The 11,561-nt window shown below is 34.8% G+C and overlaps 1 long non-coding RNA gene across 1 annotated transcript; it reads left to right on the top strand.

The window, feature by feature from the left end:
- The first annotated feature begins 1,336 nt into the window (after positions 1-1,336).
- LOC147479115 (uncharacterized) lies at positions 1,337-2,655 on the top strand. The gene is made up of 3 exons (XR_015205215.1): positions 1,337-1,918; positions 2,030-2,064; positions 2,245-2,655. It is a non-coding gene; the product is annotated as an uncharacterized LOC147479115 (long non-coding RNA).
- The last annotated feature ends 8,906 nt before the right edge of the window (positions 2,656-11,561 follow it).

Below are 11,561 nucleotides of genomic sequence, written 5' to 3'. Positions count from 1 at the left end.
AATTTTCGACCGGCACTGTTCACACGTAAAGGAATACTATATGATTTCTTCAATCTTGAATATTCAGTATCCTGAAACATATTTTTTTGTGGCACTGCTTTGTAGTAATTATCTGTTCAAGCTCTCATTGGAGATTCTAGTGTTGGCAAATCATGTTTGCTCCCGAGATTTTCTATAAGTTACACTTATGGCAGCATTTTTAATATTTGCATCTTGAGGGAATCAAGCCTTTGGAGGTTGGCTCCAAGGTATTGGGTATGATTTCCAAATCTGTATGTCATTGAGATTTGAGAAGTTGCTACTTCTCTATCGGTTAGCTGTCCAAATAGTTTCTTTGCCATTTGAGAAATATTTTATTTTTGTTCTAACTTTTGATAGGAGATTTCGTTTTCAAATCAGTTTGATGATCCATACCCTTGATCAATTGTAAGAGCACATCTCTAGGTGGTAGTATAACCTGCTTTTTTCTTCATATTTGAAGAAAAAGTTCGGAATATCTCGGAATTTCATCTCTAGGTGGCCTCATTCATGGTTGCATCACCTGCTTGTTCGCATTCTTGTTCGCAAATTTGGCAATTTGGATGCGGATGCGGAGCGACATTGGTAATGTCGTGCGCCATTGCAAATGTCGCCCCATTTTTTTTTACTTTGACCAGCACCACGAGCCAGTGGTACTGGCGCGCGCCACTACTAATGTCGCTCAAGTTATATATATTTTTTACTTTTTCAATTTGGTGCGACAGTGGGAATGGCGCGTGAGTTTTTTTTCGAACTTGGGGGCGACAGTGGTAATGTCGTGTGACATTAGTACTGGCGCGTGTGGTAGGGTCTACAATTGCATTTGCGGTCGATATTTGCGACCACCTAGAGTTGGTCGAAATTTGAAGAGTATACTACCACCACCTAGAGATGCTCTAATCATTCTACCTTTATTGTACACCATGAAAAATTATCATTGAAGTAAAAAATTGCTTAGCCTCAGATTCTGTCATTACAGTTCTCAATTTTTCTTTTTGTTCGATGCCCAGCAAATGATATTCTAGCTGTCAGCATTTAAACAAAGTCTATGCAGTTTGTTCATATATGTTTGTTTAAGTGATGGAAGAAATGACCACTTGATATATCCATGAAAGTGTCTCCTAAGTTTTCATCGATTACATTTATATTCAGTAATGGTATTTGAGAAGTGAATGAAATATTATGTTTAGAAATCTTTTCTAGGGTCCAATGTACAGTCCAGACAGAGTGTATATATATATATATATATATATATATATATATATATATATATATATATATATATATATATATAATCGCATCACTATTGCATGTACAGAATGGATGATGTCCACTTCAAGCCAAGTCATTTGACTTGGGTAGTTGGGTTTGCACATATTTTTGGCAGTGTGTGTAATGATTATTGCTAGCTTCTTACCCTGCATGTGTACATGAAGGTTTTATTTTTCGTTTGCAATATATGTCTTTGGGTTTGAGGTGTTATAATAGTAATCTATTTATGTTTCATACTATGATTGTTGCAATGAACATCTTACCTATTCAGCTTATCTGGTATAAGCATATTGATACATGCTTTATAAGAACACCTATTTCATAATGTTATTTGTGTTTCTTATTTTCTTCCTTCTGACTTCAGCGAAATTTAATCGGGAGGGAAAAGTTAAATTGCATGAAAAGAGAATGGGCATTTCTACTGTTATAATATCTAAAATGGAGAAAATGTATATTGCAGTGAATAGAAACGTTTAACCTGCTGGCCTGGATACATGTTTACTGGACCAAAGAAGAAATACTGCGGAGAAACAAAAGAACACCGCTGCAGAAGAGATATTCATTTCGGAATTACAGATTGTTGCTCCTCTTCAAAACTTTGCCCTTTGAAAAGAATGTAATTACAATTGTAAGCTTCTTCATAGTCCTTAATCTTAATTTGATGTTAGTACTTTTGTGCCCATCTTTTATCCTAAAACTATACAGTTGGGTAATTGATGGGATACGTCACTTTTTCCAGATGAAGAACGGAAGGAGAAAGTCTACAAACTCATGGTAATTTTTTATTTTTTCCTTAACACTTACTATTTTCATTGTCAGAAGATTTACTTTACAATGGTAATATGTTTTTCTTTAGTTCTTGATCCCAAAACACAAGGTTTCATGTTAGAATAATTCTACACTACTAACACAGTTTTAGAGTCTGATTGTATTGGTATCTATGGCCAATTGTAGGGTGTGCAGGGCGACTTGAAAGCAGACAATGACGGGAACAATCTTGTTGGAGCAGAGAAGCAGCAGGAGCTCTAGATTTAGGAAAGCAATACACTGCCGGACTCCGATGAAGAAATGGACGCACCGTTGGTCTTGGGCTGTAATGCTCTCTCTTTTTTATGGTACTGTCACAACTAGGTCCGATAACTTTGACTTTCAAGTCTTATTTGTGTAAGAGACATGCTTTGTATGATCCTGTGTCTGTTATCCTAAAACAAATATCATTGAAATGTTCAGATCCTTACAAAAAAGATGTTGAGTTCAGGACCACTGTTTCCATTTGGATTTATCATATCATATAGAAAGTCTCATAGTCTTTGGACCCAACAACACGCTCTAAGTAGGCCCATATCATGTAGGTCAATTCCCCATCGGGCATGTCTGCAGAGTCGCTAGGTAGCACGCTAGCACCCATTGACATTGCGTGGAGCAATTGCATAGTGTTTAAGTCATCGTCATTTGGATCCCTTAACACCATAACCGGTCTTCTTGCTCAGTCTATCTAGACGAAGGATAATAGTATATCTCTGTGAAGCAGCAACCATGCTTTGAAGAGTATTATTAGATATGAAATACCATTAGATGATGTTTTGGCTGAGGATGGTCATTAAAAGACATTCAAATTTAATTTTATCATTGTTGTTATGTTGGATGTGGTATTTAGATAAAGGGGTTTGATGGTGTGTTAGGTATGTCACGCTCCAGAAGTTGGTGGTGATTGTCGATGTGGGAGGTTCACATGTACCCTATGATTTTTCAAAGAAGGTGAATTGAGTTGAGTTAAACATTCCAGTGTCCATATTTTATAATTTGCAGCACATGAATTGTATTGAGTCATGGGCGGAGCAATCGGGAAATGAGCCGAGTATTGATCAAGGGGTAGAGGGGGTTGAATCTTCCATTCATTTTTTCTAAATTTTTCACATAGTTAGCGTCAAATTTCGTTACCACTTACCTCAATGATTTGACTTTTTCATTTTGATTTCCGTTTTTTGGTTTTTATTTGCTTAGTAAAAACCTGGATGTCCTTTGACCTTCAGAAACCGTTTCTGAAATGGACGTTTAGATTAATTCAATTTTGTTTTCTCCTCCATCCACTCTATCTTAGAACGTTGCGCCACTTCAATCATTATCATTACATCTTCTACCACATATTGAATTCCAACTCATCAAGCAGGTGTGTTAGTGAGTGTTTATTACATCTGCAGTATCTTGAATCAAATCTGCAATTTCTCGATGAGTGAACTTGGTAAGTTGCATTAAAAATAACAGCTGAAACAAATTTAGCGTTGTAATAGTGGAAGCCTCATGTATAATACTTTTAGATTTGTTCTAAAATGATCATATACTTTATTATTACTTGAAGAAACTAAGCATGAGCATTATGTTGTATCCAGGTGAATAAGTCAATTTATCCATCTAAGGAAAGTTGTCCTTCGTGCTGGCTGAGTCACCACTTGCCTTGGCTGCCTCTAAGTCGGAAAGTCAATTGTCTTCCATTGCGTACGCAACAACTTGATGTTAGCTGTGAAACAATGAGAAAAGTGTGTGAATCACTATTGAAAATGGAATTAGATAGCGCACTGTTAGTATTAAATTATTTGTGTATGACATGCTTTCCTGTTCTTTATGAACAAAAGAATTTTGGTTGTAGTTGATCATTTTTTCTTTGAATATTGAATGAAGAACTTAAATTAATGAACAATTAATGTGGCATATTAGTGATATTAATCCAGCTTATGCATTTTGAGGATAATGTTTCCGTCGTTGTGGTTGCGTCCATTCAGTATTGTATGTTTCGTATTGTATGTTTCTAAAATACAGTTAATACATTTTTTTCTACTCCTTAAGTGACGAATATTTTGCAGATTGAAGGCTGTGTTTTTTTATGGTCCAAGTGTGAAATCTTAAGCTAATGTTTTTAAATATTTCAAGTATTTCAATTGATGTGTTATGATTAATGCACTTGAGTGGTTAGTTATGCATTTACGCAACATGCATGGTTAGTACTAATTGTAAAATATTGTCAACCTTAATGAACAAAAGATTCTTTCCAGGATTTTTAGTTTAGTTTATGCATCAAACAGAGCATGGTTAGTGCTATTTTTACTTATTTACTTCATGAATATGATATGATTGTCAATCAAGTTGAATTTGGCATTGCATAAGCTAATTTGGAATCCAGCAAGGTTTGAGCCGACAAAAAAAGGTTTTGAAGGACGGAGGAGCTGAGGAGACAGAGGAGCAATCAATTAGTTTTAATATTAAGGATACAGATCTTTTCTTCCGTGGAGTGGAGAAAGGAACTTGGCCTGAAGATTACTCTGTCTGATCTTGCACACCTGATGGTGGTGTTCTTGCCTGCAAGGATACCATGTTCTCCTACAATCTAGAAAATCAAAAGTGTGCTAAATAATTGTATTGCAGTTTGCAAGGAGTTGAATTTCAATTCATGTATAGTTATGTAAGCTATTATTTTAGTTCTAGTAAACTACTTTAGTTCAAATCTAAGAAGGTCATTTAAAGACTATATCTCTATTGTACGTTGTAGTAGTGTATTAACATTTTTTTTTTTCGTGTAAGAATAATTCAGTGGTCAATCTATAAGCAAGGCGATCATATCTTACATATTTCTATATACATGTTTTTTTTAGCATCTTGGTGTTCAGTAAGATAAGTTCACATAGGTTTTGTATTAGCATCTTGGTGTCCAGTAAGATAAGTTCACGTAGTTTTAGCGTACCAAATTACCAATACTATCTGCTCATTTTATCTTGATGAGAATTATTGTTGCTATCGCATTGTTGTGGAGTTTAAGATCAATTTTAACATCTTCTAGAGTTTCCCACATGCTTCGGTGATATCACTAAGAGCTATTCGTTTTGTGGATGCAAGGAATTTAAGTTTGGTAGCATCTTGCTTTCTTTATTGCCTTTTTTGTAACTCTCTAGAGCATTCTCTATCTTCATTTAATAATTTTTGTGTACATGATATCCCACTTGGCAGTTCTCGTTGATGAGATTTAAGATTATTCACTTCGTTTGAATATGGCTACTGTAAAAAAAAACACAGTGTAAGCGAAGTCTATTATGCTTATGAACAGCTAACGCATCAATTCACGCTCCATTTGGGACTTGGTTTTTTTTAGACGTATTGTTCGTATTGTTAAGTCGTGCAATGCACATGCATGATGCTAGTATTAATTAATACAACTCATGCCTATGTAACTCAAGGTCAGTCGATCGTTTTATGATAACTGAGGCACTTTAAAAAAAAACCTTAAAACATATGCATCACGAAGACTATAGCTTTGCACTGACAAATTAAACAATGAAATGTCCTATAAGAAATGAATGCATATGTATTTCATTAAACTGTATTAAAATTGGAGCATTCTTTGCTCTCTAGTAGTATCAATTCAAGGTCAAAGTTATGCAATATGTGATTGTACATCATGTCAAGGTTATTTTAAATATATATCAAATTCAAAATTTGCAAATATACATGTTAACTCTTGTTATTCACAATATTTACAATTTAGGGAAAAAAAAAACATATAGAGAAAGCTATCCATTGTCGTAACAAATTGGGAAAAATGGCTAAACATCGATAATTTGAAAACTTTTACCGTTTTTAGCGTTTACTGGCTTAAAATATTGGTAACCAGTCAACTCGGGGACTTTTAATGTGTGTGTTTTTAAAGTAATCGGGCGAATTTTGTGTAATGCGATGCATTGGAGCTATCTGTGTAGTTGTCACGGTGTCCACACGATTTTGTCGGATTTCTTTTTTATTAATCTTCTATAGGCCCCACAAATTAAACAAATAAAAATATATATATTTGTTTGCCCCACCTAGAAAGTGGCGTTGCTATGTGCTCAAAACTATTCCATTTAAAGATTCCGACAAATGTGTCGAAATATGTAAGGTTTTGAAACACTAAAAATAAAAGGATCTAAACTACAAGATTGAAAGTTAATCTTAGCCGTTGATAGAATAGATGTTTTTATTACGAAGGTTAAAACATTTTTCTTTATAGAGAGTGTGCATGCAGCTTCTTACAATTCAAAACATTTGACCTAAGCTAAAATGAGATGATTACTTTCACTAAAATTGGAGAGCTTTCGGCCCTCTCATTGCTTTATGTGTTTCACTATGCGGATTACATGGTTTGGTTTGAGACTCTCATAGCTTTACGTGTTAATGGTTGTACTTGAAGCTGCAAGATTTTTGTTGGAGAAAATGAAAAACAATGAAGGTTTGAAGGAGGAGGTAAAAAAGAGGTTTGAAGATGTAATAGAAATCATAAGCTTCATATGGATAATTCTAGGATTGGGTGTAGTGGGATATACACTAATTATATCAGGAATCTTGATATGGAAATTTAGAAGGAGAGTAGTGGTAATTGCGAGTCGCATGAATTTGTCGGTTCGAGAATTACTAGGAAACGATGAGTTGCCATACTACAACTATAATAATGTGGCGAATTAGAGCTAGCTGTGTAGTTGTCACGGTGTCCGCACGATTTTGTCATTTTATGTTTCATGTTGTTTTTAATATTTTGTGGGCCCAACCAATTAAACAAATAAAAAAAATTATTATGTCTGCACGATTAGAAATAGTTGTGTAACTGTCACGGTGTCTGCACGATTTTGTCGTTTTATGTTTTATGTTTTATGTTTTTTTTTTAAATTTTATGTGGGTCCCACCAATTAAACAAATAAAAAAATTATTAAAAAAATAATAATAGAGATTTGTTTTGACAATGGTTATTCACAGTGGTTATTCATTTAAGTGTGTACAATCTCGAGAAGTTTGGAGAGGCAAGAAAAATCACTAGTTTAGTGGTGAGTGTGTTGGTTACAATTGGTTTCTTGGTTGATGTAGGTGTTTCATGATTTGTTGACGGTCGGGTTCGGGCTTGGGCTTGTCTAGTGGGTAGTGGATTAACCAAAAGCCTAAACTTGTTTTTGCTTTTGCTGCAAGTTTTGGTTTCAGTGTCCTAGTGTGAGTTGGTCTCTTGACTCCTTGTTCTAGTTGGATTGTTGTGACCGACCTACCTCTATAAATACAGGGGTTGTGCATCCATAGAAGGTACAGTTCATAAGAAACCCATCTCAGAGAAACAGAAACCATAACCTACCCTATTCTTCTTCTCTTCTTTTTTTAGCCGCCAGAGAGAGTTATATTGCTGTTCTAGAGGGTAGTCTGTTCTAGTGCAAAGTCAGGCTGTTGTTAACCATTGAATCCTGTGAGAAAGACGTCATTGCTGCATTTCTGCACCATTAGAAGGGGTGAAATCTTTCCTTAAGGACAGCCTAATCCGCGCCTTGGTTATTACCTGTTAATTATGTCCTTGTCTCTTTATTGCTTTCTTTATTCACATCCAACAATCTTGACCGTAGGATTCCCAAAAACTGCTTTCTCACTGACCGCTTGATATAAAAGTGAAAAAGACCAAGTTGTTTTATATAGACTAGAAATTGTCCGTGACTTTGACTATACGAAGTCCATGGTTTGGTTTGAGACTCTCATAGTTGTGTTAATGCTTGTATTTGAAGCTGCAATTTTTATGTTTTAGAAAATGAAAAACAAATAAGATTTGAAGGAGGAGGGAAAAAAGAGGTTTGAAGATGTAATAGAGATCATAAGCTTCATTAGGATAATTCTAGGGTTGGGTTTAGTGAGATACACATTAATTATATCAGCAATCTTGGTATGGAAATTTAATTAGAGGAGAGTAGTGGTAGTTGCGGTTCGAGAATTACTAGGGAATGCTGAGCTGCCACACTATTACTAGTTTGTTGTTTTCTTTCTTTTGTGCGATTGTGTACCAATCTATTTCAACAGTATCAAGATGCATGCTAAAATAGCAAACCTTTTGGAACATTTGCGGCATAACAACTCCATATAGCCTCCAAGTCACCATACATATGATCCAAATTAGTAGCAAGTCAGTAAACTTGAACTCGAATCTTTTTTTTTTCTCTCACTTTGCCCATCTGCTTTCAAAAACTATCTCTATGCAGTAAAAAAACATTAATTCTATCATCAACGAACCATCACAAACTAATATCTAATCTAACGTGTAGTGGTTTTTTTTTTGGGTTAGCGAGTATTACCCCCACTAGATGAGCCAATTAGAATACCCCCCCCCCCAGATGGGAAATAGACCTTTTTTTTTTTTTTTTTTTTTTTTTTAAGGGGGAGACCTTAATTTCCCCATCTAGTGAGGAAGAAATCCTAATTGGCTCATCTAGGGGGGTAATACTAGTTAACCCCCTTTTTTTTTTAAATTTGGTAGTGAAAGCTTCGACCTACCTACAAAGTCGCTATTTGCCTATTCGAAAAACGACTAAAAAGGGTATCAAACTTTACACCTTTTGACAGTTTGGGGACCAAACTTTTTTTCTTGACAGTTTGGGGACCAAACTGTTTGCTTTTTGCAATTTAGGAATTTCTGCCAAATTTCTCTAACACTGTTTCTATTTTTTTTTTTTTTTTTTTGAAAAATAAAAAACATGCCGACGTGTACAACTATAACTCACACAAGGTGAATGCAATAGCAGCAACCTAAAAAAATTATCAATTATATTAACTTCAATTCACAAATCTGGGTAATGCGCACAACTCATCCAACTGCTACATTACAACTCTGCCATAGTGCTTCACTACCTCCCTTCAGTCCCTCATTCTTTGGTCCCCTACAACCGTGTTCTGTCCAAGAACCGCCTTCAGGCAAGTTGATAAAATGTTAATCATTCACCTCCATCTTTCTCTATTCTTTGTGTCTCTATAAATCTCATAGCAGTCACCTTCAATGCAGATAATTAACACCAACAACTATAACAATTTTCTCTTCCTTACCTTTCATAAACCTTGCTCACAAACAATCTCTTTAGTATAACAACATTGAAATTACTGCCAGTCCTTCTAACCAAAAAGTTGTATAGCTTGACAAGAAGCTTGAGGTAAATATCAATATATCATAAGATTTGGGTGCAATTCGTTTTGTTTTCTTGCTCTTTCTTCCAGCCTATCAAATCAATATCCATGGTGTGGAGCTTTTGATCTTCTTTTGGAAGTTAAATACCTTGCACTGCTACATTAAAGTGGATTCATTCACAAAGGTATAACAACAGAGAGGGAGAGAGAAATTTTCAGCAAAAAAAAAAGAGGGAGAGACAAGTCTCGCAAACCCGCAACTCCATGCAACAAGATGAAGATTCCAACTTCTATCTTTTTTATTATAGTTGTTCACGTCAGCATGTTTTTTATTTTTCGAAAAAAAAATACAAATTAGAAACAATGTTAGAGAAATTTGACAAAAATTTCTAAATTGCAAAAAGCAAACAGTTTGATACCCAAACTGTCAAGAAAAAAAGTTTGGTCTCCAAACTGTCAAAAGGTGTAAAGTTTGATACCCTTTTTAGTCGTTTTTCGTTGCCTATTTGGTAGTTATACACTTGTACACTTATACCTCCATATATGCCCGCCCTTACATTATCTACCTCTGAAATGATGAAATCCACTCAGCTTAAAATTTCGAAGGGATCACAACATTAGCCAAAGCTAATTGTACAAGTTTGGGGCAATTGGGGTAGTCGTATTCCATCGATTACTTGATGGGTCACCGGAGTAATAGGACCATCAAATGAAAAAAGATCCATATTATGATACAATTTAAAGATGGGTCCTCACCTTTTTTAATCTTGCTGTACCTAGGGGTGTTCATGGGTCGGTTCTTATTGGTTTCGGTTATGGGTCTATTTTTAGTGGTTCCTATCGGGTTCGTTTTTTTTTTTTTTTTTGAAAACCCGGACCTATACCCATTAATTAAGTCGGTTCCGATTCGGGTTTCGGTTTCTTCTCGGGTTATACATTTTTATTGCTAAAATTATTATTTTTAGTTATATAACCGATCTAAAAGTTGGTTTACGGCAAGTATAACACTTGTCATCGATATTTTTGTCCTCTCATCAAAAGTAATGGTCCTCAATTCAATAATAGTATTTGAAGTTATCTAAAAACTTTAAATACATTCTCATACATTATACGTATGTGTATATTTTAAATCAAACATGTATATATTATACTATACGTAATGTGTCATATATAAAATAAATACCACATGTACCACAATTGTTAGTTAGCATTGCACGTATTCATTATCCAATATATATACATGTAATATATCAAGCACGTACACGTTCATGCATTAGTTAATATAGACAGTACATTAGTTAATTCATAGTATACGACTATACGTGTAGACGTAGACACGTAAACATTATTATTAATATTTATAATACACATATTTAATGTAATATTATAAAAAATATATTTAATAACACACATTCACTATTATGCTAAATGTTATATATATTTAGTATAATTTTACACTTAACAAATATAGACTATATATAATAATAATGTTTGGGTTTGTATTTATTTAGTGTAATATAATACTAAATTCTATATATCAAAATCATACTTATCGGTTTCGGTTTCGGTTCGGGTACCTATCGATTTTTTACTAATCGGTTCTAACAGTTTCGGTTCTTTATCGGTTCGGTTCTTGAAACCCCATTTTAAATGGGTCTAACATTTTAGAACCCAGAACTGCTATAAACGGTTTCGGTTCCAATTCAGGTTCGGATAATTGGGTACCCATGCACACCCTAGTTGTACCCACTTCTTTTCTTATGTTAACACTTAACAGGCCACTTGATAACTTCATACAATGGGCCCTTGTATAATTGCTACAACAATTTGTCGTTTTCAATCCATCATTGCACGAAGGATCCCACCAAGAAAGAGGTACTATTCACAAGCACGCCCCCAAACACTTAAAAGAGCCAGAAAATAGATAGAAGTTAAGAGTATCTGTAAGTGTGTGAGATGTTCTGGACTTCTGGGCTTATAGCTTTAAAATAGCTTCAAAATTTAAGTGTTTGCGATGTGATCACATGATGACATACACTGATGCACCTATTTCTAAGGGACAATGGGCACCACCAAATAATTGCATCACCAAATAATTTATATTTAAACAGATTCACGAGATCCCACCTCAGATCTCAGATTCCCAGTCCCCACTTCCCAAAACCATTTTTTTTAAAAATCCACGTGGCAACAAATCCGCCTCCCCAAAACAAATAAATAACAAACTCCACGTGGCAAGAAATAATTAGTCCAAGTGTTCTCACACTCGGTCGATTCGCTACTATAAATAGACCACGTCTCATAACACAATTTTCCAAAAAAAAAAACAGAAA

This window comes from Coptis chinensis, chromosome 8, assembly GCF_015680905.1.
Source record: "Coptis chinensis isolate HL-2020 chromosome 8, ASM1568090v1, whole genome shotgun sequence".
NCBI classification, from domain to species: Eukaryota; Viridiplantae; Streptophyta; class Magnoliopsida; order Ranunculales; family Ranunculaceae; genus Coptis; species Coptis chinensis.
This window is presented reverse-complemented; position numbering and strand designations above follow the sequence as displayed.